This window comes from Rhinoderma darwinii, assembly GCF_050947455.1.
Source record: "Rhinoderma darwinii isolate aRhiDar2 chromosome 4 unlocalized genomic scaffold, aRhiDar2.hap1 SUPER_4_unloc_10, whole genome shotgun sequence".
Classification (NCBI taxonomy): domain Eukaryota; kingdom Metazoa; phylum Chordata; class Amphibia; order Anura; family Rhinodermatidae; genus Rhinoderma; species Rhinoderma darwinii.
This window is the reverse complement of record NW_027461754.1, coordinates 333,813-360,000: the sequence shown is the minus strand read 5'-3', so window position 1 is coordinate 360,000 and position 26,188 is coordinate 333,813. Positions and strand designations below refer to the sequence as shown.

The 26,188-nt window shown below is 45.7% G+C and overlaps 27 non-coding genes across 27 annotated transcripts; 13 read left to right on the top strand and 14 right to left on the bottom strand.

Annotated features, from left to right (window-relative positions):
* Positions 1–928: 928 nt before the first annotated feature.
* TRNAY-GUA (transfer RNA tyrosine (anticodon GUA)) lies at positions 929–1,014 on the top strand. The gene is given in 2 exon segments: positions 929–965; positions 979–1,014. It is a non-coding gene; the product is annotated as a tRNA-Tyr (tRNA).
* A 567-nt stretch (positions 1,015–1,581) lies between these two features.
* On the bottom strand, positions 1,582–1,655 carry TRNAN-GUU (transfer RNA asparagine (anticodon GUU)). The gene has a single exon. It is a non-coding gene; the product is annotated as a tRNA-Asn (tRNA).
* Positions 1,656–2,693: 1,038 nt separating this feature from the next.
* Positions 2,694–2,779, top strand: TRNAY-GUA (transfer RNA tyrosine (anticodon GUA)). Its single transcript is given in 2 exon segments — positions 2,694–2,730; positions 2,744–2,779. It is a non-coding gene; the product is annotated as a tRNA-Tyr (tRNA).
* A 567-nt stretch (positions 2,780–3,346) lies between these two features.
* TRNAN-GUU (transfer RNA asparagine (anticodon GUU)) lies at positions 3,347–3,420 on the bottom strand. Its single transcript has one exon. It is a non-coding gene; the product is annotated as a tRNA-Asn (tRNA).
* A 1,035-nt stretch (positions 3,421–4,455) lies between these two features.
* On the top strand, positions 4,456–4,541 carry TRNAY-GUA (transfer RNA tyrosine (anticodon GUA)). The gene is given in 2 exon segments: positions 4,456–4,492; positions 4,506–4,541. It is a non-coding gene; the product is annotated as a tRNA-Tyr (tRNA).
* A 567-nt stretch (positions 4,542–5,108) lies between these two features.
* TRNAN-GUU (transfer RNA asparagine (anticodon GUU)) lies at positions 5,109–5,182 on the bottom strand. Its single transcript has one exon. It is a non-coding gene; the product is annotated as a tRNA-Asn (tRNA).
* Positions 5,183–6,922: 1,740 nt separating this feature from the next.
* Positions 6,923–7,008, top strand: TRNAY-GUA (transfer RNA tyrosine (anticodon GUA)). The gene is given in 2 exon segments: positions 6,923–6,959; positions 6,973–7,008. It is a non-coding gene; the product is annotated as a tRNA-Tyr (tRNA).
* A 567-nt stretch (positions 7,009–7,575) lies between these two features.
* TRNAN-GUU (transfer RNA asparagine (anticodon GUU)) lies at positions 7,576–7,649 on the bottom strand. Its single transcript has one exon. It is a non-coding gene; the product is annotated as a tRNA-Asn (tRNA).
* Positions 7,650–8,680: 1,031 nt separating this feature from the next.
* TRNAY-GUA (transfer RNA tyrosine (anticodon GUA)) lies at positions 8,681–8,766 on the top strand. The gene is given in 2 exon segments: positions 8,681–8,717; positions 8,731–8,766. It is a non-coding gene; the product is annotated as a tRNA-Tyr (tRNA).
* Positions 8,767–9,333: 567 nt separating this feature from the next.
* TRNAN-GUU (transfer RNA asparagine (anticodon GUU)) lies at positions 9,334–9,407 on the bottom strand. Its single transcript has one exon. It is a non-coding gene; the product is annotated as a tRNA-Asn (tRNA).
* A 1,680-nt stretch (positions 9,408–11,087) lies between these two features.
* Positions 11,088–11,161, bottom strand: TRNAN-GUU (transfer RNA asparagine (anticodon GUU)). Its single transcript has one exon. It is a non-coding gene; the product is annotated as a tRNA-Asn (tRNA).
* Positions 11,162–12,188: 1,027 nt separating this feature from the next.
* TRNAY-GUA (transfer RNA tyrosine (anticodon GUA)) lies at positions 12,189–12,274 on the top strand. Its single transcript is given in 2 exon segments — positions 12,189–12,225; positions 12,239–12,274. It is a non-coding gene; the product is annotated as a tRNA-Tyr (tRNA).
* Positions 12,275–12,841: 567 nt separating this feature from the next.
* Positions 12,842–12,915, bottom strand: TRNAN-GUU (transfer RNA asparagine (anticodon GUU)). Its single transcript has one exon. It is a non-coding gene; the product is annotated as a tRNA-Asn (tRNA).
* Positions 12,916–13,944: 1,029 nt separating this feature from the next.
* TRNAY-GUA (transfer RNA tyrosine (anticodon GUA)) lies at positions 13,945–14,030 on the top strand. Its single transcript is given in 2 exon segments — positions 13,945–13,981; positions 13,995–14,030. It is a non-coding gene; the product is annotated as a tRNA-Tyr (tRNA).
* A 567-nt stretch (positions 14,031–14,597) lies between these two features.
* On the bottom strand, positions 14,598–14,671 carry TRNAN-GUU (transfer RNA asparagine (anticodon GUU)). The gene has a single exon. It is a non-coding gene; the product is annotated as a tRNA-Asn (tRNA).
* A 1,032-nt stretch (positions 14,672–15,703) lies between these two features.
* Positions 15,704–15,789, top strand: TRNAY-GUA (transfer RNA tyrosine (anticodon GUA)). Its single transcript is given in 2 exon segments — positions 15,704–15,740; positions 15,754–15,789. It is a non-coding gene; the product is annotated as a tRNA-Tyr (tRNA).
* A 567-nt stretch (positions 15,790–16,356) lies between these two features.
* TRNAN-GUU (transfer RNA asparagine (anticodon GUU)) lies at positions 16,357–16,430 on the bottom strand. Its single transcript has one exon. It is a non-coding gene; the product is annotated as a tRNA-Asn (tRNA).
* Positions 16,431–17,466: 1,036 nt separating this feature from the next.
* Positions 17,467–17,552, top strand: TRNAY-GUA (transfer RNA tyrosine (anticodon GUA)). Its single transcript is given in 2 exon segments — positions 17,467–17,503; positions 17,517–17,552. It is a non-coding gene; the product is annotated as a tRNA-Tyr (tRNA).
* A 567-nt stretch (positions 17,553–18,119) lies between these two features.
* On the bottom strand, positions 18,120–18,193 carry TRNAN-GUU (transfer RNA asparagine (anticodon GUU)). Its single transcript has one exon. It is a non-coding gene; the product is annotated as a tRNA-Asn (tRNA).
* Positions 18,194–19,220: 1,027 nt separating this feature from the next.
* Positions 19,221–19,306, top strand: TRNAY-GUA (transfer RNA tyrosine (anticodon GUA)). The gene is given in 2 exon segments: positions 19,221–19,257; positions 19,271–19,306. It is a non-coding gene; the product is annotated as a tRNA-Tyr (tRNA).
* Positions 19,307–19,873: 567 nt separating this feature from the next.
* On the bottom strand, positions 19,874–19,947 carry TRNAN-GUU (transfer RNA asparagine (anticodon GUU)). The gene has a single exon. It is a non-coding gene; the product is annotated as a tRNA-Asn (tRNA).
* A 1,031-nt stretch (positions 19,948–20,978) lies between these two features.
* TRNAY-GUA (transfer RNA tyrosine (anticodon GUA)) lies at positions 20,979–21,064 on the top strand. The gene is given in 2 exon segments: positions 20,979–21,015; positions 21,029–21,064. It is a non-coding gene; the product is annotated as a tRNA-Tyr (tRNA).
* A 567-nt stretch (positions 21,065–21,631) lies between these two features.
* Positions 21,632–21,705, bottom strand: TRNAN-GUU (transfer RNA asparagine (anticodon GUU)). Its single transcript has one exon. It is a non-coding gene; the product is annotated as a tRNA-Asn (tRNA).
* A 1,030-nt stretch (positions 21,706–22,735) lies between these two features.
* Positions 22,736–22,821, top strand: TRNAY-GUA (transfer RNA tyrosine (anticodon GUA)). Its single transcript is given in 2 exon segments — positions 22,736–22,772; positions 22,786–22,821. It is a non-coding gene; the product is annotated as a tRNA-Tyr (tRNA).
* Positions 22,822–23,388: 567 nt separating this feature from the next.
* Positions 23,389–23,462, bottom strand: TRNAN-GUU (transfer RNA asparagine (anticodon GUU)). Its single transcript has one exon. It is a non-coding gene; the product is annotated as a tRNA-Asn (tRNA).
* A 1,031-nt stretch (positions 23,463–24,493) lies between these two features.
* TRNAY-GUA (transfer RNA tyrosine (anticodon GUA)) lies at positions 24,494–24,579 on the top strand. Its single transcript is given in 2 exon segments — positions 24,494–24,530; positions 24,544–24,579. It is a non-coding gene; the product is annotated as a tRNA-Tyr (tRNA).
* Positions 24,580–25,146: 567 nt separating this feature from the next.
* TRNAN-GUU (transfer RNA asparagine (anticodon GUU)) lies at positions 25,147–25,220 on the bottom strand. Its single transcript has one exon. It is a non-coding gene; the product is annotated as a tRNA-Asn (tRNA).
* Positions 25,221–26,188: the final 968 nt, after the last annotated feature.

Below are 26,188 nucleotides of genomic sequence, written 5' to 3'. Positions count from 1 at the left end.
AATGATAAAACATAACAACTGCGTGGAACTACAGCCGCCAACAAATGGACAATTGCAACACAGAGATGGCCTCCACATTAGCGTCTTAACAACAGTCAGCGGGTAATAGGCTACCCCTCTCTTTTGGAGGTATGGCAGCAGAGTGGCGCAGCGGAAGCGTGCTGGGCCCATAACCCAGAGGTCGATGGATCTAAACCATCCTCTGCTAAGTGCTCTCTTTTACTCACGCCCCCTGTTACAATTTGGCCATTATCCCCGGTCGGAATCACATGTTTTTCTCGTAAAAATAGAATAGAGACCCCCGATCCCTGACCATCTCATTTTCACGACCTTCAGACTATGCTTTTTATACACGCAACCTCCCAGTTTCTCATGCCACATGTTTTCGCCTTTGCAACAAAGTGGCACAGGCAAAGGCTTTTGGGCCCACAACCAAATGGGCCATTGGATCTAGACCATCTTTTCTACGTTGCGACTTTCTTATTTAAATCATTCTGATTTCTTTTCTCTTCCCACAATTCTTCACTCTGTACACTAACGACTCACCTATACTTTTACACCACCCGGCACCCTGTAAGCTCCACGCTCCTTCTGCTTTTACGGGAGAAAGACATCCACACTTAAAAAAAAAAAAAAAAAAAAAAAGCTTAAAGCTACAGGTTGAAAAGTATGTGATGATCACAATTGTGGTGAATCAGGCACCCCAACATGGAAACCAGCATGGACCCCAACATGGACTGCCAGAAGGGGGATTAGCTCAAATGGTAGAGCGCTCGCTTAGCATGCGAGAGGTAACGGGATCGACGCCCGTATTCTCCAAAGTTTTGGTTTGCCGAGTTTTTCAAAGAGCGGGACAATTCTCCTCTGTTTCCCTACTCATGTAACTCATTTGCAAGCTTAGGAAGCACCCGACAACCAGCTCGGCAAGCCTTCGATAGCTCAGCTGGTAGAGCGGAGGACTGTAGTAGAAAATCAGCAATCCTTAGGTCGCTGGTTCAATTCCGGCTCGAAGGAACTTTTGTTAGTCTCATAGATGATGTTTCAACCTGTCGACAAATGCTCTCCCGGTGCCCTCGTCTTCTATCTATTTTCAGAGGGGTCTCTTGTTTGTGTTGGGTATTTGAAATGGGCATCCGACCGAAACTCTCAGTTGAGAGCCACAGTAGGACTTTCTGTAACTCTGACATGCAACTGAAACAAAAAGAGGGTACAATCATCCCTGGGTGGGCTTGAACCACCAACCTTTTGGTTATCAGACAAAAAAAAGTTTTCACAACCTTCAAGCTTTGCTTGAACCTCCCAGTTTCTCATGTCATGTGTCATCTTCTTTGAAACAGAGTGGCGCATGGAAAGACATTTAGGCCCACAACCAAAGAGGGCCAAAGGCTCTGGACCATTCTTTCTACATTGCAACTATGTCATCCAAATCACTGGGATTTTTTTCTCTTCTCAAAATTTTTCACACTGTACATGTTGAAATGGTCTTACAACCGGTGCCCTCCTCTTCTGGCCGAAACTTTAAGTTGAGAGGCACCATAGGATTTTCTGTAACATGCAACTGAGACAAAAAGAGGACACTGCCGTCCCTGGGTGGGCTTGAACCACCAACCTTCCGGTTAACAGCCGAACGCGCTAACCAATTGCGCCACAGAGACAACCACGCTCCCCCACTTTGATTAAAGTCGTAAAAAAGCCACAACATGGTAAATGGAGTATGTTTCTTAGAGGACCTTCTGATCAACACAATAAAAAGAAGAGAATGATAAAACATAACAACTGCGTGGAACTACAGCCGCCAACAAATGGACAATTGCAACACAGAGATGGCCTCCACATTAGCGTCTTAACAACAGTCAGCGGGTAATAGGCTACCCCTCTCTTTTGGAGGTATGGCAGCAGAGTGGCGCAGCGGAAGCGTGCTGGGCCCATAACCCAGAGGTCGATGCATCGAAACCATCCTCTGCTAAGTGCTCTCTTTTACTCACGCCCCCTGTTACAATTTGGCCATTATCCCCGGTCGGAATCACATGTTTTTCTCGTAAAAATAGAATAGAGACCCCCGATCCCTGACCATCTCATTTTCACGACCTTCAGACTATGCTTTTTATACACGCAACCTCCCAGTTTCTCATGCCACATGTTTTCGCCTTTGCAACAAAGTGGCACAGGCAAAGGCTTTTGGGCCCACAACCAAATGGGCCATTGGATCTAGACCATCTTTTCTACGTTGCGACTTTCTTATTTAAATCATTCTGATTTATTTTCTCTTCCCACAATTCTTCACTCTGTACACTAACGACTCACCTATACTTTTACACCACCCGGCACCCTGTAAGCTCCACGCTCCTTCTGCTTTTACGGGAGAAAGACATCCACACTTAAAAAAAAAACATAAAAAAAAAAAAAAAAAACTTAAAGCTACAGGTTGAAAAGTATGTGATGATCACAATTGTGGTGAATCAGGCACCCCAACATGGAAACCAGCATGGACCCCAACATGGACTGCCAGAAGGGGGATTAGCTCAAATGGTAGAGCGCTCGCTTAGCATGCGAGAGGTAACGGGATCGACGCCCGTATTCTCCAAAGTTTTGGTTTGCCGAGTTTTTCAAAGAGCGGGACAATTCTCCTCTGTTTCCCTACTCATGTAACTCATTTGCAAGCTTAGGAAGCACCCGACAACCAGCTCGGCAAGCCTTCGATAGCTCAGCTGGTAGAGCGGAGGACTGTAGTAGAAAATCAGCAATCCTTAGGTCGCTGGTTCAATTCCGGCTCGAAGGAACTTTTGTTAGTCTCATAGATGATGTTTCAACCTGTCGACAAATGCTCTCCCGGTGCCCTCGTCTTCTATCTATTTTCAGAGGGGTCTCTTGTTTGTGTTGGGTATTTGAAATGGGCATCCGACCGAAACTCTCAGTTGAGAGCCACAGTAGGACTTTCTGTAACTCTGACATGCAACTGAAACAAAAAGAGGGTACAATCATCCCTGGGTGGGCTTGAACCACCAACCTTTTGGTTATCAGACAAAAAAAAGTTTTCACAACCTTCAAGCTTTGCTTGAACCTCCCAGTTTCTCATGTCATGTGTCATCTTCTTTGAAACAGAGTGGCGCATGGAAAGACATTTAGGCCCACAACCAAAGAGGGCCAAAGGCTCTGGACCATTCTTTCTACATTGCAACTATGTCATCCAAATCACTGGGATTTTTTTCTCTTCTCAAAATTTTTCACACTGTACATGTTGAAATGGTCTTACAACCGGTGCCCTCCTCTTCTGGCCGAAACTTTAAGTTGAGAGGCACCATAGGATTTTCTGTAACATGCAACTGAGACAAAAAGAGGACACTGCCGTCCCTGGGTGGGCTTGAACCACCAACCTTCCGGTTAACAGCCGAACGCGCTAACCAATTGCGCCACAGAGACAACCACGCTCCCCCACTTTGATTAAAGTCGTAAAAAAGCCACAACATGGTAAATGGAGTATGTTTCTTAGAGGACCTTCTGATCAACACAATAAAAAGAAGAGAATGATAAAACATAACAACTGCGTGGAACTACAGCCGCCAACAAATGGACAATTGCAACACAGAGATGGCCTCCACATTAGCGTCTTAACAACAGTCAGCGGGTAATAGGCTACCCCTCTCTTTTGGAGGTATGGCAGCAGAGTGGCGCAGCGGAAGCGTGCTGGGCCCATAACCCAGAGGTCGATGCATCGAAACCATCCTCTGCTAAGTGCTCTCTTTTACTCACGCCCCCTGTTACAATTTGGCCATTATCCCCGGTCGGAATCACATGTTTTTCTCGTAAAAATAGAATAGAGACCCCCGATCCCTGACCATCTCATTTTCACGACCTTCAGACTATGCTTTTTATACACGCAACCTCCCAGTTTCTCATGCCACATGTTTTCGCCTTTGCAACAAAGTGGCACAGGCAAAGGCTTTTGGGCCCACAACCAAATGGGCCATTGGATCTAGACCATCTTTTCTACGTTGCGACTTTCTTATTTAAATCATTCTGATTTCTTTTCTCTTCCCACAATTCTTCACTCTGTACACTAACGACTCACCTATACTTTTACACCACCCGGCACCCTGTAAGCTCCACGCTCCTTCTGCTTTTACGGGAGAAAGACATCCACACTTAAAAAAAAAAAAAAAAAAAAAAAAAAAGCTTAAAGCTACAGGTTGAAAAGTATGTGATGATCACAATTGTGGTGAATCAGGCACCCCAACATGGAAACCAGCATGGACCCCAACATGGACTGCCAGAAGGGGGATTAGCTCAAATGGTAGAGCGCTCGCTTAGCATGCGAGAGGTAACGGGATCGACGCCCGTATTCTCCAAAGTTTTGGTTTGCCGAGTTTTTCAAAGAGCGGGACAATTCTCCTCTGTTTCCCTACTCATGTAACTCATTTGCAAGCTTAGGAAGCACCCGACAACCAGCTCGGCAAGCCTTCGATAGCTCAGCTGGTAGAGCGGAGGACTGTAGTAGAAAATCAGCAATCCTTAGGTCGCTGGTTCAATTCCGGCTCGAAGGAACTTTTGTTAGTCTCATAGATGATGTTTCAACCTGTCGACAAATGCTCTCCCGGTGCCCTCGTCTTCTATCTATTTTCAGAGGGGTCTCTTGTTTGTGTTGGGTATTTGAAATGGGCATCCGACCGAAACTCTCAGTTGAGAGCCACAGTAGGACTTTCTGTAACTCTGACATGCAACTGAAACAAAAAGAGGGTACAATCATCCCTGGGTGGGCTTGAACCACCAACCTTTTGGTTATCAGACAAAAAAAAGTTTTCACAACCTTCAAGCTTTGCTTGAACCTCCCAGTTTCTCATGTCATGTGTCATCTTCTTTGAAACAGAGTGGCGCATGGAAAGACATTTAGGCCCACAACCAAAGAGGGCCAAAGGCTCTGGACCATTCTTTCTACATTGCAACTATGTCATCCAAATCACTGGGATTTTTTTCTCTTCTCAAAATTTTTCACACTGTACATGTTGAAATGGTCTTACAACCGGTGCCCTCCTCTTCTGGCCGAAACTTTAAGTTGAGAGGCACCATAGGATTTTCTGTAACATGCAACTGAGACAAAAAGAGGACACTGCCGTCCCTGGGTGGGCTTGAACCACCAACCTTCCGGTTAACAGCCGAACGCGCTAACCAATTGCGCCACAGAGACAACCACGCTCCCCCACTTTGATTAAAGTCGTAAAAAAGCCACAACATGGTAAATGGAGTATGTTTCTTAGAGGACCTTCTGATCAACACAATAAAAAGAAGAGAATGATAAAACATAACAACTGCGTGGAACTACAGCCGCCAACAAATGGACAATTGCAACACAGAGATGGCCTCCACATTAGCGTCTTAACAACAGTCAGCGGGTAATAGGCTACCCCTCTCTTTTGGAGGTATGGCAGCAGAGTGGCGCAGCGGAAGCGTGCTGGGCCCATAACCCAGAGGTCGATGGATCGAAACCATCCTCTGCTAAGTGCTCTCTTTTACTCACGCCCCCTGTTACAATTTGGCCATTATCCCCGGTCGGAATCACATGTTTTTCTCGTAAAAATAGAATAGAGACCCCCGATCCCTGACCATCTCATTTTCACGACCTTCAGACTATGCTTTTTATACACGCAACCTCCCAGTTTCTCATGCCACATGTTTTCGCCTTTGCAACAAAGTGGCACAGGCAAAGGCTTTTGGGCCCACAACCAAACGGGCCATTGGAACTAGACCATCTTTTCTACGTTGCGACTTTCTTATTTAAATCATTCTGATTTCTTTTCTCTTCCCACAATTCTTCACTCTGTACACTAACGACTCACCTATACTTTTACACCACCCGGCACCCTGTAAGCTCCACGCTCCTTCTGCTTTTACGGGAGAAAGACATCCACACTTAAAAAAAAAAAAAAAAAAAAAAAGCTTAAAGCTACAGGTTGAAAAGTATGTGATGATCACAATTGTGGTGAATCAGGCACCCCAACATGGAAACCAGCATGGACCCCAACATGGACTGCCAGAAGGGGGATTAGCTCAAATGGTAGAGCGCTCGCTTAGCATGCGAGAGGTAACGGGATCGACGCCCGTATTCTCCAAAGTTTTGGTTTGCCGAGTTTTTCAAAGAGCGGGACAATTCTCCTCTGTTTCCCTACTCATGTAACTCATTTGCAAGCTTAGGAAGCACCCGACAACCAGCTCGGCAAGCCTTCGACGCCCCCTGTTACAATTTGGCCATTATCCCCGGTCGGAATCACATGTTTTTCTCGTAAAAATAGAATAGAGACCCCCGATCCCTGACCATCTCATTTTCACGACCTTCAGACTATGCTTTTTATACACGCAACCTCCCAGTTTCTCATGCCACATGTTTTCGCCTTTGCAACAAAGTGGCACAGGCAAAGGCTTTTGGGCCCACAACCAAATGGGCCATTGGAACTAGACCATCTTTTCTACGTTGCGACTTTCTTATTTAAATCATTCTGATTTCTTTTCTCTTCCCACAATTCTTCACTCTGTACACTAACGACTCACCTATACTTTTACACCACCCGGCACCCTGTAAGCTCCACGCTCCTTCTGCTTTTACGGGAGAAAGACATCCACACTTAAAAAAAAAAAAAAAAAAAAAAAGCTTAAAGCTACAGGTTGAAAAGTATGTGATGATCACAATTGTGGTGAATCAGGCACCCCAACATGGAAACCAGCATGGACCCCAACATGGACTGCCAGAAGGGGGATTAGCTCAAATGGTAGAGCGCTCGCTTAGCATGCGAGAGGTAACGGGATCGACGCCCGTATTCTCCAAAGTTTTGGTTTGCCGAGTTTTTCAAAGAGCGGGACAATTCTCCTCTGTTTCCCTACTCATGTAACTCATTTGCAAGCTTAGGAAGCACCCGACAACCAGCTCGGCAAGCCTTCGATAGCTCAGCTGGTAGAGCGGAGGACTGTAGTAGAAAATCAGCAATCCTTAGGTCGCTGGTTCAATTCCGGCTCGAAGGAACTTTTGTTAGTCTCATAGATGATGTTTCAACCTGTCGACAAATGCTCTCCCGGTGCCCTCGTCTTCTATCTATTTTCAGAGGGGTCTCTTGTTTGTGTTGGGTATTTGAAATGGGCATCCGACCGAAACTCTCAGTTGAGAGCCACAGTAGGACTTTCTGTAACTCTGACATGCAACTGAAACAAAAAGAGGGTACAATCATCCCTGGGTGGGCTTGAACCACCAACCTTTTGGTTATCAGACAAAAAAAAGTTTTCACAACCTTCAAGCTTTGCTTGAACCTCCCAGTTTCTCATGTCATGTGTCATCTTCTTTGAAACAGAGTGGCGCATGGAAAGACATTTAGGCCCACAACCAAAGAGGGCCAAAGGCTCTGGACCATTCTTTCTACATTGCAACTATGTCATCCAAATCACTGGGATTTTTTTCTCTTCTCAAAATTTTTCACACTGTACATGTTGAAATGGTCTTACAACCGGTGCCCTCCTCTTCTGGCCGAAACTTTAAGTTGAGAGGCACCATAGGATTTTCTGTAACATGCAACTGAGACAAAAAGAGGACACTGCCGTCCCTGGGTGGGCTTGAACCACCAACCTTCCGGTTAACAGCCGAACGCGCTAACCAATTGCGCCACAGAGACAACCACGCTCCCCCACTTTGATTAAAGTCGTAAAAAAGCCACAACATGGTAAATGGAGTATGTTTCTTAGAGGACCTTCTGATCAACACAATAAAAAGAAGAGAATGATAAAACATAACAACTGCGTGGAACTACAGCCGCCAACAAATGGACAATTGCAACACAGAGATGGCCTCCACATTAGCGTCTTAACAACAGTCAGCGGGTAATAGGCTACCCCTCTCTTTTGGAGGTATGGCAGCAGAGTGGCGCAGCGGAAGCGTGCTGGGCCCATAACCCAGAGGTCGATGGATCGAAACCATCCTCTGCTAAGTGCTCTCTTTTACTCACGCCCCCTGTTACAATTTGGCCATTATCCCCGGTCGGAATCACATGTTTTTCTCGTAAAAATAGAATAGAGACCCCCGATCCCTGACCATCTCATTTTCACGACCTTCAGACTATGCTTTTTATACACGCAACCTCCCAGTTTCTCATGCCACATGTTTTCGCCTTTGCAACAAAGTGGCACAGGCAAAGGCTTTTGGGCCCACAACCAAATGGGCCATTGGATCTAGACCATCTTTTCTACGTTGCGACTTTCTTATTTAAATCATTCTGATTTCTTTTCTCTTCCCACAATTCTTCACTCTGTACACTAACGACTCACCTATACTTTTACACCACCCGGCACCCTGTAAGCTCCACGCTCCTTCTGCTTTTACGGGAGAAAGACATCCACACTTAAAAAAAAAAAAAAAAAAAAAAAGCTTAAAGCTACAGGTTGAAAAGTATGTGATGATCACAATTGTGGTGAATCAGGCACCCCAACATGGAAACCAGCATGGACCCCAACATGGACTGCCAGAAGGGGGATTAGCTCAAATGGTAGAGCGCTCGCTTAGCATGCGAGAGGTAACGGGATCGACGCCCGTATTCTCCAAAGTTTTGGTTTGCCGAATTTTTCAAAGAGCGGGACAATTCTCCTCTGTTTCCCTACTCATGTAACTCATTTGCAAGCTTAGGAAGCACCCGACAACCAGCTCGGCAAGCCTTCGATAGCTCAGCTGGTAGAGCGGAGGACTGTAGTAGAAAATCAGCAATCCTTAGGTCGCTGGTTCAATTCCGGCTCGAAGGAACTTTTGTTAGTCTCATAGATGATGTTTCAACCTGTCGACAAATGCTCTCCCGGTGCCCTCGTCTTCTATCTATTTTCAGAGGGGTCTCTTGTTTGTGTTGGGTATTTGAAATGGGCATCCGACCGAAACTCTCAGTTGAGAGCCACAGTAGGACTTTCTGTAACTCTGACATGCAACTGAAACAAAAAGAGGGTACAATCATCCCTGGGTGGGCTTGAACCACCAACCTTTTGGTTATCAGACAAAAAAAAGTTTTCACAACCTTCAAGCTTTGCTTGAACCTCCCAGTTTCTCATGTCATGTGTCATCTTCTTTGAAACAGAGTGGCGCATGGAAAGACATTTAGGCCCACAACCAAAGAGGGCCAAAGGCTCTGGACCATTCTTTCTACATTGCAACTATGTCATCCAAATCACTGGGATTTTTTTCTCTTCTCAAAATTTTTCACACTGTACATGTTGAAATGGTCTTACAACCGGTGCCCTCCTCTTCTGGCCGAAACTTTAAGTTGAGAGGCACCATAGGATTTTCTGTAACATGCAACTGAGACAAAAAGAGGACACTGCCGTCCCTGGGTGGGCTTGAACCACCAACCTTCCGGTTAACAGCCGAACGCGCTAACCAATTGCGCCACAGAGACAACCACGCTCCCCCACTTTGATTAAAGTCGTAAAAAAGCCACAACATGGTAAATGGAGTATGTTTCTTAGAGGACCTTCTGATCAACACAATAAAAAGAAGAGAATGATAAAACATAACAACTGCGTGGAACTACAGCCGCCAACAAATGGACAATTGCAACACAGAGATGGCCTCCACATTAGCGTCTTAACAACAGTCAGCGGGTAATAGGCTACCCCTCTCTTTTGGAGGTATGGCAGCAGAGTGGCGCAGCGGAAGCGTGCTGGGCCCATAACCCAGAGGTCGATGGATCGAAACCATCCTCTGCTAAGTGCTCTCTTTTACTCACGCCCCCTGTTACAATTTGGCCATTATCCCCGGTCGGAATCACATGTTTTTCTCGTAAAAATAGAATAGAGACCCCCGATCCCTGACCATCTCATTTTCACGACCTTCAGACTATGCTTTTTATACACGCAACCTCCCAGTTTCTCATGCCACATGTTTTCGCCTTTGCAACAAAGTGGCACAGGCAAAGGCTTTTGGGCCCACAACCAAATGGGCCATTGGATCTAGACCATCTTTTCTACGTTGCGACTTTCTTATTTAAATCATTCTGATTTCTTTTCTCTTCCCACAATTCTTCACTCTGTACACTAACGACTCACCTATACTTTTACACCACCCGGCACCCTGTAAGCTCCACGCTCCTTCTGCTTTTACGGGAGAAAGACATCCACACTTAAAAAAAAAAAAAAAAAAAGCTTAAAGCTACAGGTTGAAAAGTATGTGATGATCACAATTGTGGTGAATCAGGCACCCCAACATGGAAACCAGCATGGACCCCAACATGGACTGCCAGAAGGGGGATTAGCTCAAATGGTAGAGCGCTCGCTTAGCATGCGAGAGGTAACGGGATCGACGCCCGTATTCTCCAAAGTTTTGGTTTGCTGAGTTTTTCAAAGAGCGGGACAATTCTCCTCTGTTTCCCTACTCATGTAACTCATTTGCAAGCTTAGGAAGCACCCGACAACCAGCTCGGCAAGCCTTCGATAGCTCAGCTGGTAGAGTGGAGGACTGTAGTAGAAAATCAGCAATCCTTAGGTCGCTGGTTCAATTCCGGCTCGAAGGAACTTTTGTTAGTCTCATAGATGATGTTTCAACCTGTCGACAAATGCTCTCCCGGTGCCCTCGTCTTCTATCTATTTTCAGAGGGGTCTCTTGTTTGTGTTGGGTATTTGAAATGGGCATCCGACCGAAACTCTCAGTTGAGAGCCACAGTAGGACTTTCTGTAACTCTGACATGCAACTGAAACAAAAAGAGGGTACAATCATCCCTGGGTGGGCTTGAACCACCAACCTTTTGGTTATCAGACAAAAAAAAGTTTTCACAACCTTCAAGCTTTGCTTGAACCTCCCAGTTTCTCATGTCATGTGTCATCTTCTTTGAAACAGAGTGGCGCATGGAAAGACATTTAGGCCCACAACCAAAGAGGGCCAAAGGCTCTGGACCATTCTTTCTACATTGCAACTATGTCATCCAAATCACTGGGATTTTTTTCTCTTCTCAAAATTTTTCACACTGTACATGTTGAAATGGTCTTACAACCGGTGCCCTCCTCTTCTGGCCGAAACTTTAAGTTGAGAGGCACCATAGGATTTTCTGTAACATGCAACTGAGACAAAAAGAGGACACTGCCGTCCCTGGGTGGGCTTGAACCACCAACCTTCCGGTTAACAGCCGAACGCGCTAACCAATTGCGCCACAGAGACAACCACGCTCCCCCACTTTGATTAAAGTCGTAAAAAAGCCACAACATGGTAAATGGAGTATGTTTCTTAGAGGACCTTCTGATCAACACAATAAAAAGAAGAGAATGATAAAACATAACAACTGCGTGGAACTACAGCCGCCAACAAATGGACAATTGCAACACAGAGATGGCCTCCACATTAGCGTCTTAACAACAGTCAGCGGGTAATAGGCTACCCCTCTCTTTTGGAGGTATGGCAGCAGAGTGGCGCAGCGGAAGCGTGCTGGGCCCATAACCCAGAGGTCGATGGATCGAAACCATCCTCTGCTAAGTGCTCTCTTTTACTCACGCCCCCTGTTACAATTTGGCCATTATCCCCGGTCGGAATCACATGTTTTTCTCGTAAAAATAGAATAGAGACCCCCGATCCCTGACCATCTCATTTTCACGACCTTCAGACTATGCTTTTTATACACGCAACCTCCCAGTTTCTCATGCCACATGTTTTCGCCTTTGCAACAAAGTGGCACAGGCAAAGGCTTTTGGGCCCACAACCAAATGGGCCATTGGATCTAGACCATCTTTTCTACGTTGCGACTTTCTTATTTAAATCATTCTGATTTCTTTTCTCTTCCCACAATTCTTCACTCTGTACACTAACGACTCACCTATACTTTTACACCACCCGGCACCCTGTAAGCTCCACGCTCCTTCTGCTTTTACGGGAGAAAGACATCCACACTTAAAAAAAAAAAAAAAAAAAGCTTAAAGCTACAGGTTGAAAAGTATGTGATGATCACAATTGTGGTGAATCAGGCACCCCAACATGGAAACCAGCATGGACCCCAACATGGACTGCCAGAAGGGGGATTAGCTCAAATGGTAGAGCGCTCGCTTAGCATGCGAGAGGTAACGGGATCGACGCCCGTATTCTCCAAAGTTTTGGTTTGCTGAGTTTTTCAAAGAGCGGGACAATTCTCCTCTGTTTCCCTACTCATGTAACTCATTTGCAAGCTTAGGAAGCACCCGACAACCAGCTCGGCAAGCCTTCGATAGCTCAGCTGGTAGAGCGGAGGACTGTAGTAGAAAATCAGCAATCCTTAGGTCGCTGGTTCAATTCCGGCTCGAAGGAACTTTTGTTAGTCTCATAGATGATGTTTCAACCTGTCGACAAATGCTCTCCCGGTGCCCTCGTCTTCTATCTATTTTCAGAGGGGTCTCTTGTTTGTGTTGGGTATTTGAAATGGGCATCCGACTGAAACTCTCAGTTGAGAGCCACAGTAGGACTTTCTGTAACTCTGACATGCAACTGAAACAAAAAGAGGGTACAATCATCCCTGGGTGGGCTTGAACCACCAACCTTTTGGTTATCAGACAAAAAAAAGTTTTCACAACCTTCAAGCTTTGCTTGAACCTCCCAGTTTCTCATGTCATGTGTCATCTTCTTTGAAACAGAGTGGCGCATGGAAAGACATTTAGGCCCACAACCAAAGAGGGCCAAAGGCTCTGGACCATTCTTTCTACATTGCAACTATGTCATCCAAATCACTGGGATTTTTTTCTCTTCTCAAAATTTTTCACACTGTACATGTTGAAATGGTCTTACAACCGGTGCCCTCCTCTTCTGGCCGAAACTTTAAGTTGAGAGGCACCATAGGATTTTCTGTAACATGCAACTGAGACAAAAAGAGGACACTGCCGTCCCTGGGTGGGCTTGAACCACCAACCTTCCGGTTAACAGCCGAACGCGCTAACCAATTGCGCCACAGAGACAACCACGCTCCCCCACTTTGATTAAAGTCGTAAAAAAGCCACAACATGGTAAATGGAGTATGTTTCTTAGAGGACCTTCTGATCAACACAATAAAAAGAAGAGAATGATAAAACATAACAACTGCGTGGAACTACAGCCGCCAACAAATGGACAATTGCAACACAGAGATGGCCTCCACATTAGCGTCTTAACAACAGTCAGCGGGTAATAGGCTACCCCTCTCTTTTGGAGGTATGGCAGCAGAGTGGCGCAGCGGAAGCGTGCTGGGCCCATAACCCAGAGGTCGATGGATCGAAACCATCCTCTGCTAAGTGCTCTCTTTTACTCACGCCCCCTGTTACAATTTGGCCATTATCCCCGGTCGGAATCACATGTTTTTCTCGTAAAAATAGAATAGAGACCCCCGATCCCTGACCATCTCATTTTCACGACCTTCAGACTATGCTTTTTATACACGCAACCTCCCAGTTTCTCATGCCACATGTTTTCGCCTTTGCAACAAAGTGGCACAGGCAAAGGCTTTTGGGCCCACAACCAAATGGGCCATTGGATCTAGACCATCTTTTCTACGTTGCGACTTTCTTATTTAAATCATTCTGATTTCTTTTCTCTTCCCACAATTCTTCACTCTGTACACTAACGACTCACCTATACTTTTACACCACCCGGCACCCTGTAAGCTCCACGCTCCTTCTGCTTTTACGGGAGAAAGACATCCACACTTAAAAAAAAAAAAAAAAAAAAAGCTTAAAGCTACAGGTTGAAAAGTATGTGATGATCACAATTGTGGTGAATCAGGCACCCCAACATGGAAACCAGCATGGACCCCAACATGGACTGCCAGAAGGGGGATTAGCTCAAATGGTAGAGCGCTCGCTTAGCATGCGAGAGGTAACGGGATCGACGCCCGTATTCTCCAAAGTTTTGGTTTGCCGAGTTTTTCAAAGAGCGGGACAATTCTCCTCTGTTTCCCTACTCATGTAACTCATTTGCAAGCTTAGGAAGCACCCGACAACCAGCTCGGCAAGCCTTCGATAGCTCAGCTGGTAGAGCGGAGGACTGTAGTAGAAAATCAGCAATCCTTAGGTCGCTGGTTCAATTCCGGCTCGAAGGAACTTTTGTTAGTCTCATAGATGATGTTTCAACCTGTCGACAAATGCTCTCCCGGTGCCCTCGTCTTCTATCTATTTTCAGAGGGGTCTCTTGTTTGTGTTGGGTATTTGAAATGGGCATCCGACCGAAACTCTCAGTTGAGAGCCACAGTAGGACTTTCTGTAACTCTGACATGCAACTGAAACAAAAAGAGGGTACAATCATCCCTGGGTGGGCTTGAACCACCAACCTTTTGGTTATCAGACAAAAAAAAGTTTTCACAACCTTCAAGCTTTGCTTGAACCTCCCAGTTTCTCATGTCATGTGTCATCTTCTTTGAAACAGAGTGGCGCATGGAAAGACATTTAGGCCCACAACCAAAGAGGGCCAAAGGCTCTGGACCATTCTTTCTACATTGCAACTATGTCATCCAAATCACTGGGATTTTTTTCTCTTCTCAAAATTTTTCACACTGTACATGTTGAAATGGTCTTACAACCGGTGCCCTCCTCTTCTGGCCGAAACTTTAAGTTGAGAGGCACCATAGGATTTTCTGTAACATGCAACTGAGACAAAAAGAGGACACTGCCGTCCCTGGGTGGGCTTGAACCACCAACCTTCCGGTTAACAGCCGAACGCGCTAACCAATTGCGCCACAGAGACAACCACGCTCCCCCACTTTGATTAAAGTCGTAAAAAAGCCACAACATGGTAAATGGAGTATGTTTCTTAGAGGACCTTCTGATCAACACAATAAAAAGAAGAGAATGATAAAACATAACAACTGCGTGGAACTACAGCCGCCAACAAATGGACAATTGCAACACAGAGATGGCCTCCACATTAGCGTCTTAACAACAGTCAGCGGGTAATAGGCTACCCCTCTCTTTTGGAGGTATGGCAGCAGAGTGGCGCAGCGGAAGCGTGCTGGGCCCATAACCCAGAGGTCGATGGATCGAAACCATCCTCTGCTAAGTGCTCTCTTTTACTCACGCCCCCTGTTACAATTTGGCCATTATCCCCGGTCGGAATCACATGTTTTTCTCGTAAAAATAGAATAGAGACCCCCGATCCCTGACCATCTCATTTTCACGACCTTCAGACTATGCTTTTTATACACGCAACCTCCCAGTTTCTCATGCCACATGTTTTCGCCTTTGCAACAAAGTGGCACAGGCAAAGGCTTTTGGGCCCACAACCAAATGGGCCATTGGATCTAGACCATCTTTTCTACGTTGCGACTTTCTTATTTAAATCATTCTGATTTCTTTTCTCTTCCCACAATTCTTCACTCTGTACACTAACGACTCACCTATACTTTTACACCACCCGGCACCCTGTAAGCTCCACGCTCCTTCTGCTTTTACGGGAGAAAGACATCCACACTTAAAAAAAAAAAAAAAAAAAAAAAAGCTTAAAGCTACAGGTTGAAAAGTATGTGATGATCACAATTGTGGTGAATCAGGCACCCCAACATGGAAACCAGCATGGACCCCAACATGGACTGCCAGAAGGGGGATTAGCTCAAATGGTAGAGCGCTCGCTTAGCATGCGAGAGGTAACGGGATCGACGCCCGTATTCTCCAAAGTTTTGGTTTGCCGAGTTTTTCAAAGAGCGGGACAATTCTCCTCTGTTTCCCTACTCATGTAACTCATTTGCAAGCTTAGGAAGCACCCGACAACCAGCTCGGCAAGCCTTCGATAGCTCAGCTGGTAGAGCGGAGGACTGTAGTAGAAAATCAGCAATCCTTAGGTCGCTGGTTCAATTCCGGCTCGAAGGAACTTTTGTTAGTCTCATAGATGATGTTTCAACCTGTCGACAAATGCTCTCCCGGTGCCCTCGTCTTCTATCTATTTTCAGAGGGGTCTCTTGTTTGTGTTGGGTATTTGAAATGGGCATCCGACCGAAACTCTCAGTTGAGAGCCACAGTAGGACTTTCTGTAACTCTGACATGCAACTGAAACAAAAAGAGGGTACAATCATCCCTGGGTGGGCTTGAACCACCAACCTTTTGGTTATCAGACAAAAAAAAGTTTTCACAACCTTCAAGCTTTGCTTGAACCTCCCAGTTTCTCATGTCATGTGTCATCTTCTTTGAAACAGAGTGGCGCATGGAAAGACATTTAGGCCCACAACCAAAGAGGGCCAAAGGCTCTGGACCATTCTTTCTACATTGCAACTATGTCATCCAAATCACTGGGATTTTTTTCTCTTCTCAAAATTTTTCACACTGTACATGTTGAAATGGTCTTACAACCGGTGCCCTCCTCTTCTGGCCGAAACTTTAAGTTGAGAGGCACCATAGGATTTTCTGTAACATGCAACTGAGACAAAAAGAGGACACTGCCGTCCCTGGGTGGGCTTGAACCACCAACCTTCCGGTTAACAGCCGAACGCGCTAACCAATTGCGCCACAGAGACAACCACGCTCCCCCACTTTGATTAAAGTCGTAAAAAAGCCACAACATGGTAAATGGAGTATGTTTCTTAGAGGACCTTCTGATCAACACAATAAAAAGAAGAGAATGATAAAACATAACAACTGCGTGGAACTACAGCCGCCAACAAATGGACAATTGCAACACAGAGATGGCCTCCACATTAGCGTCTTAACAACAGTCAGCGGGTAATAGGCTACCCCTCTCTTTTGGAGGTATGGCAGCAGAGTGGCGCAGCGGAAGCGTGCTGGGCCCATAACCCAGAGGTCGATGGATCGAAACCATCCTCTGCTAAGTGCTCTCTTTTACTCACGCCCCCTGTTACAATTTGGCCATTATCCCCGGTCGGAATCACATGTTTTTCTCGTAAAAATAGAATAGAGACCCCCGATCCCTGACCATCTCATTTTCACGACCTTCAGACTATGCTTTTTATACACGCAACCTCCCAGTTTCTCATGCCACATGTTTTCGCCTTTGCAACAAAGTGGCACAGGCAAAGGCTTTTGGGCCCACAACCAAATGGGCCATTGGATCTAGACCATCTTTTCTACGTTGCGACTTTCTTATTTAAATCATTCTGATTTCTTTTCTCTTCCCACAATTCTTCACTCTGTACACTAACGACTCACCTATACTTTTACACCACCCGGCACCCTGTAAGCTCCACGCTCCTTCTGCTTTTACGGGAGAAAGACATCCACACTTAAAAAAAAAAAAAAAAAAAAAAAAAAAAGCTTAAAGCTACAGGTTGAAAAGTATGTGATGATCACAATTGTGGTGAATCAGGCACCCCAACATGGAAACCAGCATGGACCCCAACATGGACTGCCAGAAGGGGGATTAGCTCAAATGGTAGAGCGCTCGCTTAGCATGCGAGAGGTAACGGGATCGACGCCCGTATTCTCCAAAGTTTTGGTTTGCCGAGTTTTTCAAAGAGCGGGACAATTCTCCTCTGTTTCCCTACTCATGTAACTCATTTGCAAGCTTAGGAAGCACCCGACAACCAGCTCGGCAAGCCTTCGATAGCTCAGCTGGTAGAGCGGAGGACTGTAGTAGAAAATCAGCAATCCTTAGGTCGCTGGTTCAATTCCGGCTCGAAGGAACTTTTGTTAGTCTCATAGATGATGTTTCAACCTGTCGACAAATGCTCTCCCGGTGCCCTCGTCTTCTATCTATTTTCAGAGGGGTCTCTTGTTTGTGTTGGGTATTTGAAATGGGCATCCGACCGAAACTCTCAGTTGAGAGCCACAGTAGGACTTTCTGTAACTCTGACATGCAACTGAAACAAAAAGAGGGTACAATCATCCCTGGGTGGGCTTGAACCACCAACCTTTTGGTTATCAGACAAAAAAAAGTTTTCACAACCTTCAAGCTTTGCTTGAACCTCCCAGTTTCTCATGTCATGTGTCATCTTCTTTGAAACAGAGTGGCGCATGGAAAGACATTTAGGCCCACAACCAAAGAGGGCCAAAGGCTCTGGACCATTCTTTCTACATTGCAACTATGTCATCCAAATCACTGGGATTTTTTTCTCTTCTCAAAATTTTTCACACTGTACATGTTGAAATGGTCTTACAACCGGTGCCCTCCTCTTCTGGCCGAAACTTTAAGTTGAGAGGCACCATAGGATTTTCTGTAACATGCAACTGAGACAAAAAGAGGACACTGCCGTCCCTGGGTGGGCTTGAACCACCAACCTTCCGGTTAACAGCCGAACGCGCTAACCAATTGCGCCACAGAGACAACCACGCTCCCCCACTTTGATTAAAGTCGTAAAAAAGCCACAACATGGTAAATGGAGTATGTTTCTTAGAGGACCTTCTGATCAACACAATAAAAAGAAGAGAATGATAAAACATAACAACTGCGTGGAACTACAGCCGCCAACAAATGGACAATTGCAACACAGAGATGGCCTCCACATTAGCGTCTTAACAACAGTCAGCGGGTAATAGGCTACCCCTCTCTTTTGGAGGTATGGCAGCAGAGTGGCGCAGCGGAAGCGTGCTGGGCCCATAACCCAGAGGTCGATGGATCGAAACCATCCTCTGCTAAGTGCTCTCTTTTACTCACGCCCCCTGTTACAATTTGGCCATTATCCCCGGTCGGAATCACATGTTTTTCTCGTAAAAATAGAATAGAGACCCCCGATCCCTGACCATCTCATTTTCACGACCTTCAGACTATGCTTTTTATACACGCAACCTCCCAGTTTCTCATGCCACATGTTTTCGCCTTTGCAACAAAGTGGCACAGGCAAAGGCTTTTGGGCCCACAACCAAATGGGCCATTGGATCTAGACCATCTTTTCTACGTTGCGACTTTCTTATTTAAATCATTCTGATTTCTTTTCTCTTCCCACAATTCTTCACTCTGTACACTAACGACTCACCTATACTTTTACACCACCCGGCACCCTGTAAGCTCCACGCTCCTTCTGCTTTTACGGGAGAAAGACATCCACACTTAAAAAAAAAAAAAAAAAAAGGTTAAAGCTACAGGTTGAAAAGTATGTGATGATCACAATTGTGGTGAATCAGGCACCCCAACATGGAAACCAGCATGGACCCCAACATGGACTGCCAGAAGGGGGATTAGCTCAAATGGTAGAGCGCTCGCTTAGCATGCGAGAGGTAACGGGATCGACGCCCGTATTCTCCAAAGTTTTGGTTTGCCGAGTTTTTCAAAGAGCGGGACAATTCTCCTCTGTTTCCCTACTCATGTAACTCATTTGCAAGCTTAGGAAGCACCCGACAACCAGCTCGGCAAGCCTTCGATAGCTCAGCTGGTAGAGCGGAGGACTGTAGTAGAAAATCAGCAATCCTTAGGTCGCTGGTTCAATTCCGGCTCGAAGGAACTTTTGTTAGTCTCATAGATGATGTTTCAACCTGTCGACAAATGCTCTCCCGGTGCCCTCGTCTTCTATCTATTTTCAGAGGGGTCTCTTGTTTGTGTTGGGTATTTGAAATGGGCATCCGACCGAAACTCTCAGTTGAGAGCCACAGTAGGACTTTCTGTAACTCTGACATGCAACTGAAACAAAAAGAGGGTACAATCATCCCTGGGTGGGCTTGAACCACCAACCTTTTGGTTATCAGACAAAAAAAAGTTTTCACAACCTTCAAGCTTTGCTTGAACCTCCCAGTTTCTCATGTCATGTGTCATCTTCTTTGAAACAGAGTGGCGCATGGAAAGACATTTAGGCCCACAACCAAAGAGGGCCAAAGGCTCTGGACCATTCTTTCTACATTGCAACTATGTCATCCAAATCACTGGGATTTTTTTCTCTTCTCAAAATTTTTCACACTGTACATGTTGAAATGGTCTTACAACCGGTGCCCTCCTCTTCTGGCCGAAACTTTAAGTTGAGAGGCACCATAGGATTTTCTGTAACATGCAACTGAGACAAAAAGAGGACACTGCCGTCCCTGGGTGGGCTTGAACCACCAACCTTCCGGTTAACAGCCGAACGCGCTAACCAATTGCGCCACAGAGACAACCACGCTCCCCCACTTTGATTAAAGTCGTAAAAAAGCCACAACATGGTAAATGGAGTATGTTTCTTAGAGGACCTTCTGATCAACACAATAAAAAGAAGAGAATGATAAAACATAACAACTGCGTGGAACTACAGCCGCCAACAAATGGACAATTGCAACACAGAGATGGCCTCCACATTAGCGTCTTAACAACAGTCAGCAGGTAATAGGCTACCCCTCTCTTTTGGAGGTATGGCAGCAGAGTGGCGCAGCGGAAGCGTGCTGGGCCCATAACCCAGAGGTCGATGGATCGAAACCATCCTCTGCTAAGTGCTCTCTTTTACTCACGCCCCCTGTTACAATTTGGCCATTATCCCCGGTCGGAATCACATGTTTTTCTCGTAAAAATAGAATAGAGACCCCCGATCCCTGACCATCTCATTTTCACGACCTTCAGACTATGCTTTTTATACACGCAACCTCCCAGTTTCTCATGCCACATGTTTTCGCCTTTGCAACAAAGTGGCACAGGCAAAGGCTTTTGGGCCCACAACCAAATGGGCCATTGGATCTAGACCATCTTTTCTACGTTGCGACTTTCTTATTTAAATCATTCTGATTTCTTTTCTCTTCCCACAATTCTTCACTCTGTACACTAACGACTCACCTATACTTTTACACCACCCGGCACCCTGTAAGCTCCACGCTCCTTCTGCTTTTACGGGAGAAAGACATCCACACTTAAAAAAAAAAAAAAAAAAAAAAAGCTTAAAGCTACAGGTTGAAAAGTATGTGATGATCACAATTGTGGTGAATCAGGCACCCCAACATGGAAACCAGCATGGACCCCAACATGGACTGCCAGAAGGGGGATTAGCTCAAATGGTAGAGCGCTCGCTTAGCATGCGAGAGGTAACGGGATCGACGCCCGTATTCTCCAAAGTTTTGGTTTGCCGAGTTTTTCAAAGAGCGGGACAATTCTCCTCTGTTTCCCTACTCATGTAACTCATTTGCAAGCTTAGGAAGCACCCGACAACCAGCTCGGCAAGCCTTCGATAGCTCAGCTGGTAGAGCGGAGGACTGTAGTAGAAAATCAGCAATCCTTAGGTCGCTGGTTCAATTCCGGCTCGAAGGAACTTTTGTTAGTCTCATAGATGATGTTTCAACCTGTCGACAAATGCTCTCCCGGTGCCCTCGTCTTCTATCTATTTTCAGAGGGGTCTCTTGTTTGTGTTGGGTATTTGAAATGGGCATCCGACCGAAACTCTCAGTTGAGAGCCACAGTAGGACTTTCTGTAACTCTGACATGCAACTGAAACAAAAAGAGGGTACAATCATCCCTGGGTGGGCTTGAACCACCAACCTTTTGGTTATCAGACAAAAAAAAGTTTTCACAACCTTCAAGCTTTGCTTGAACCTCCCAGTTTCTCATGTCATGTGTCATCTTCTTTGAAACAGAGTGGCGCATGGAAAGACGTTTAGGCCCACAACCAAAGAGGGCCAAAGGCTCTGGACCATTCTTTCTACATTGCAACTATGTCATCCAAATCACTGGGATTTTTTTCTCTTCTCAAAATTTTTCACACTGTACATGTTGAAATGGTCTTACAACCGGTGCCCTCCTCTTCTGGCCGAAACTTTAAGTTGAGAGGCACCATAGGATTTTCTGTAACATGCAACTGAGACAAAAAGAGGACACTGCCGTCCCTGGGTGGGCTTGAACCACCAACCTTCCGGTTAACAGCCGAACGCGCTAACCAATTGCGCCACAGAGACAACCACACTCCCCCACTTTGATTAAAGTCGTAAAAAAGCCACAACATGGTAAATGGAGTATGTTTCTTAGAGGACCTTCTGATCAACACAATAAAAAGAAGAGAATGATAAAACATAACAACTGCGTGGAACTACAGCCGCCAACAAATGGACAATTGCAACACAGAGATGGCCTCCACATTAGCGTCTTAACAACAGTCAGCGGGTAATAGGCTACCCCTCTCTTTTGGAGGTATGGCAGCAGAGTGGCGCAGCGGAAGCGTGCTGGGCCCATAACCCAGAGGTCGATGGATCTAAACCATCCTCTGCTAAGTGCTCTCTTTTACTCACGCCCCCTGTTACAATTTGGCCATTATCCCCGGTCGGAATCACATGTTTTTCTCGTAAAAATAGAATAGAGACCCCGGATCCCTGACCATCTCATTTTCACGACCTTCAGACTATGCTTTTTATACACGCAACCTCCCAGTTTCTCATGCCACATGTTTTCGCCTTTGCAACAAAGTGGCACAGGCAAAGGCTTTTGGGCCCACAACCAAATGGGCCATTGGATCTAGACCATCTTTTCTACGTTGCGACTTTCTTATTTAAATCATTCTGATTTCTTTTCTCTTCCCACAATTCTTCACTCTGTACACTAACGACTCACCTATACTTTTACACCACCCGGCACCCTGTAAGCTCCACGCTCCTTCTGCTTTTACGGGAGAAAGACATCCACACTTAAAAAAAAAAAAAAAAAAAAAAGCTTAAAGCTACAGGTTGAAAAGTATGTGATGATCACAATTGTGGTGAATCAGGCACCCCAACATGGAAACCAGCATGGACCCCAACATGGACTGCCAGAAGGGGGATTAGCTCAAATGGTAGAGCGCTCGCTTAGCATGCGAGAGGTAACGGGATCGACGCCCGTATTCTCCAAAGTTTTGGTTTGCCGAGTTTTTCAAAGAGCGGGACAATTCTCCTCTGTTTCCCTACTCATGTAACTCATTTGCAAGCTTAGGAAGCACCCGACAACCAGCTCGGCAAGCCTTCGATAGCTCAGCTGGTAGAGCGGAGGACTGTAGTAGAAAATCAGCAATCCTTAGGTCGCTGGTTCAATTCCGGCTCGAAGGAACTTTTGTTAGTCTCATAGATGATGTTTCAACCTGTCGACAAATGCTCTCCCGGTGCCCTCGTCTTCTATCTATTTTCAGAGGGGTCTCTTGTTTGTGTTGGGTATTTGAAATGGGCATCCGACCGAAACTCTCAGTTGAGAGCCACAGTAGGACTTTCTGTAACTCTGACATGCAACTGAAACAAAAAGAGGGTACAATCATCCCTGGGTGGGCTTGAACCACCAACCTTTTGGTTATCAGACAAAAAAAAGTTTTCACAACCTTCAAGCTTTGCTTGAACCTCCCAGTTTCTCATGTCATGTGTCATCTTCTTTGAAACAGAGTGGCGCATGGAAAGACATTTAGGCCCACAACCAAAGAGGGCCAAAGGCTCTGGACCATTCTTTCTACATTGCAACTATGTCATCCAAATCACTGGGATTTTTTTCTCTTCTCAAAATTTTTCACACTGTACATGTTGAAATGGTCTTACAACCGGTGCCCTCCTCTTCTGGCCGAAACTTTAAGTTGAGAGGCACCATAGGATTTTCTGTAACATGCAACTGAGACAAAAAGAGGACACTGCCGTCCCTGGGTGGGCTTGAACCACCAACCTTCCGGTTAACAGCCGAACGCGCTAACCAATTGCGCCACAGAGACAACCACGCTCCCCCACTTTGATTAAAGTCGTAAAAAAGCCACAACATGGTAAATGGAGTATGTTTCTTAGAGGACCTTCTGATCAACACAATAAAAAGAAGAGAATGATAAAACATAACAACTGCGTGGAACTACAGCCGCCAACAAATGGACAATTGCAACACAGAGATGGCCTCCACATTAGCGTCTTAACAACAGTCAGCGGGTAATAGGCTACCCCTCTCTTTTGGAGGTATGGCAGCAGAGTGGCGCAGCGGAAGCGTGCTGGGCCCATAACCCAGAGGTCGATGGATCTAAACCATCCTCTGCTAAGTGCTCTCTTTTACTCACGCCCCCTGTTACAATTTGGCCATTATCCCCGGTCGGAATCACATGTTTTTCTCGTAAAAATAGAATAGAGACCCCCGATCCCTGACCATCTCATTTTCACGACCTTCAGACTATGCTTTTTATACACGCAACCTCCCAGTTTCTCATGCCACATGTTTTCGCCTTTGCAACAAAGTGGCACAGGCAAAGGCTTTTGGGCCCACAACCAAATGGGCCATTGGATCTAGACCATCTTTTCTACGTTGCGACTTTCTTATTTAAATCATTCTGATTTCTTTTCTCTTCCCACAATTCTTCACTCTGTACACTAACGACTCACCTATACTTTTACACCACCCGGCACCCTGTAAGCTCCACGCTCCTTCTGCTTTTACGGGAGAAAGACATCCACACTTAAAAAAAAAAAAAAAAAAAAAAAGCTTAAAGCTACAGGTTGAAAAGTATGTGATGATCACAATTGTGGTGAATCAGGCACCCCAACATGGAAACCAGCATGGACCCCAACATGGACTGCCAGAAGGGGGATTAGCTCAAATGGTAGAGCGCTCGCTTAGCATGCGAGAGGTAACGGGATCGACGCCCGTATTCTCCAAAGTTTTGGTTTGCCGAGTTTTTCAAAGAGCGGGACAATTCTCCTCTGTTTCCCTACTCATGTAACTCATTTGCAAGCTTAGGAAGCACCCGACAACCAGCTCGGCAAGCCTTCGATAGCTCAGCTGGTAGAGCGGAGGACTGTAGTAGAAAATCAGCAATCCTTAGGTCGCTGGTTCAATTCCGGCTCGAAGGAACTTTTGTTAGTCTCATAGATGATGTTTCAACCTGTCGACAAATGCTCTCCCGGTGCCCTCGTCTTCTATCTATTTTCAGAGGGGTCTCTTGTTTGTGTTGGGTATTTGAAATGGGCATCCGACCGAAACTCTCAGTTGAGAGCCACAGTAGGACTTTCTGTAACTCTGACATGCAACTGAAACAAAAAGAGGGTACAATCATCCCTGGGTGGGCTTGAACCACCAACCTTTTGGTTATCAGACAAAAAAAAGTTTTCACAACCTTCAAGCTTTGCTTGAACCTCCCAGTTTCTCATGTCATGTGTCATCTTCTTTGAAACAGAGTGGCGCATGGAAAGACATTTAGGCCCACAACCAAAGAGGGCCAAAGGCTCTGGACCATTCTTTCTACATTGCAACTATGTCATCCAAATCACTGGGATTTTTTTCTCTTCTCAAAATTTTTCACACTGTACATGTTGAAATGGTCTTACAACCGGTGCCCTCCTCTTCTGGCCGAAACTTTAAGTTGAGAGGCACCATAGGATTTTCTGTAACATGCAACTGAGACAAAAAGAGGACACTGCCGTCCCTGGGTGGGCTTGAACCACCAACCTTCCGGTTAACAGCCGAACGCGCTAACCAATTGCGCCACAGAGACAACCACGCTCCCCCACTTTGATTAAAGTCGTAAAAAAGCCACAACATGGTAAATGGAGTATGTTTCTTAGAGGACCTTCTGATCAACACAATAAAAAGAAGAGAATGATAAAACATAACAACTGCGTGGAACTACAGCCGCCAACAAATGGACAATTGCAACACAGAGATGGCCTCCACATTAGCGTCTTAACAACAGTCAGCGGGTAATAGGCTACCCCTCTCTTTTGGAGGTATGGCAGCAGAGTGGCGCAGCGGAAGCGTGCTGGGCCCATAACCCAGAGGTCGATGGATCGAAACCATCCTCTGCTAAGTGCTCTCTTTTACTCACGCCCCCTGTTACAATTTGGCCATTATCCCCGGTCGGAATCACATGTTTTTCTCGTAAAAATAGAATAGAGACCCCCGATCCCTGACCATCTCATTTTCACGACCTTCAGACTATGCTTTTTATACACGCAACCTCCCAGTTTCTCATGCCACATGTTTTCGCCTTTGCAACAAAGTGGCACAGGCAAAGGCTTTTGGGCCCACAACCAAATGGGCCATTGGATCTAGACCATCTTTTCTACGTTGCGACTTTCTTATTTAAATCATTCTGATTTCTTTTCTCTTCCCACAATTCTTCACTCTGTACACTAACGACTCACCTATACTTTTACACCACCCGGCACCCTGTAAGCTCCACGCTCCTTCTGCTTTTACGGGAGAAAGACATCCACACTTAAAAAAAAAAAAAAAAAAAAAAAAGCTTAAAGCTACAGGTTGAAAAGTATGTGATGATCACAATTGTGGTGAATCAGGCACCCCAACATGGAAACCAGCATGGACCCCAACATGGACTGCCAGAAGGGGGATTAGCTCAAATGGTAGAGCGCTCGCTTAGCATGCGAGAGGTAACGGGATCGACGCCCGTATTCTCCAAAGTTTTGGTTTGCCGAGTTTTTCAAAGAGCGGGACAATTCTCCT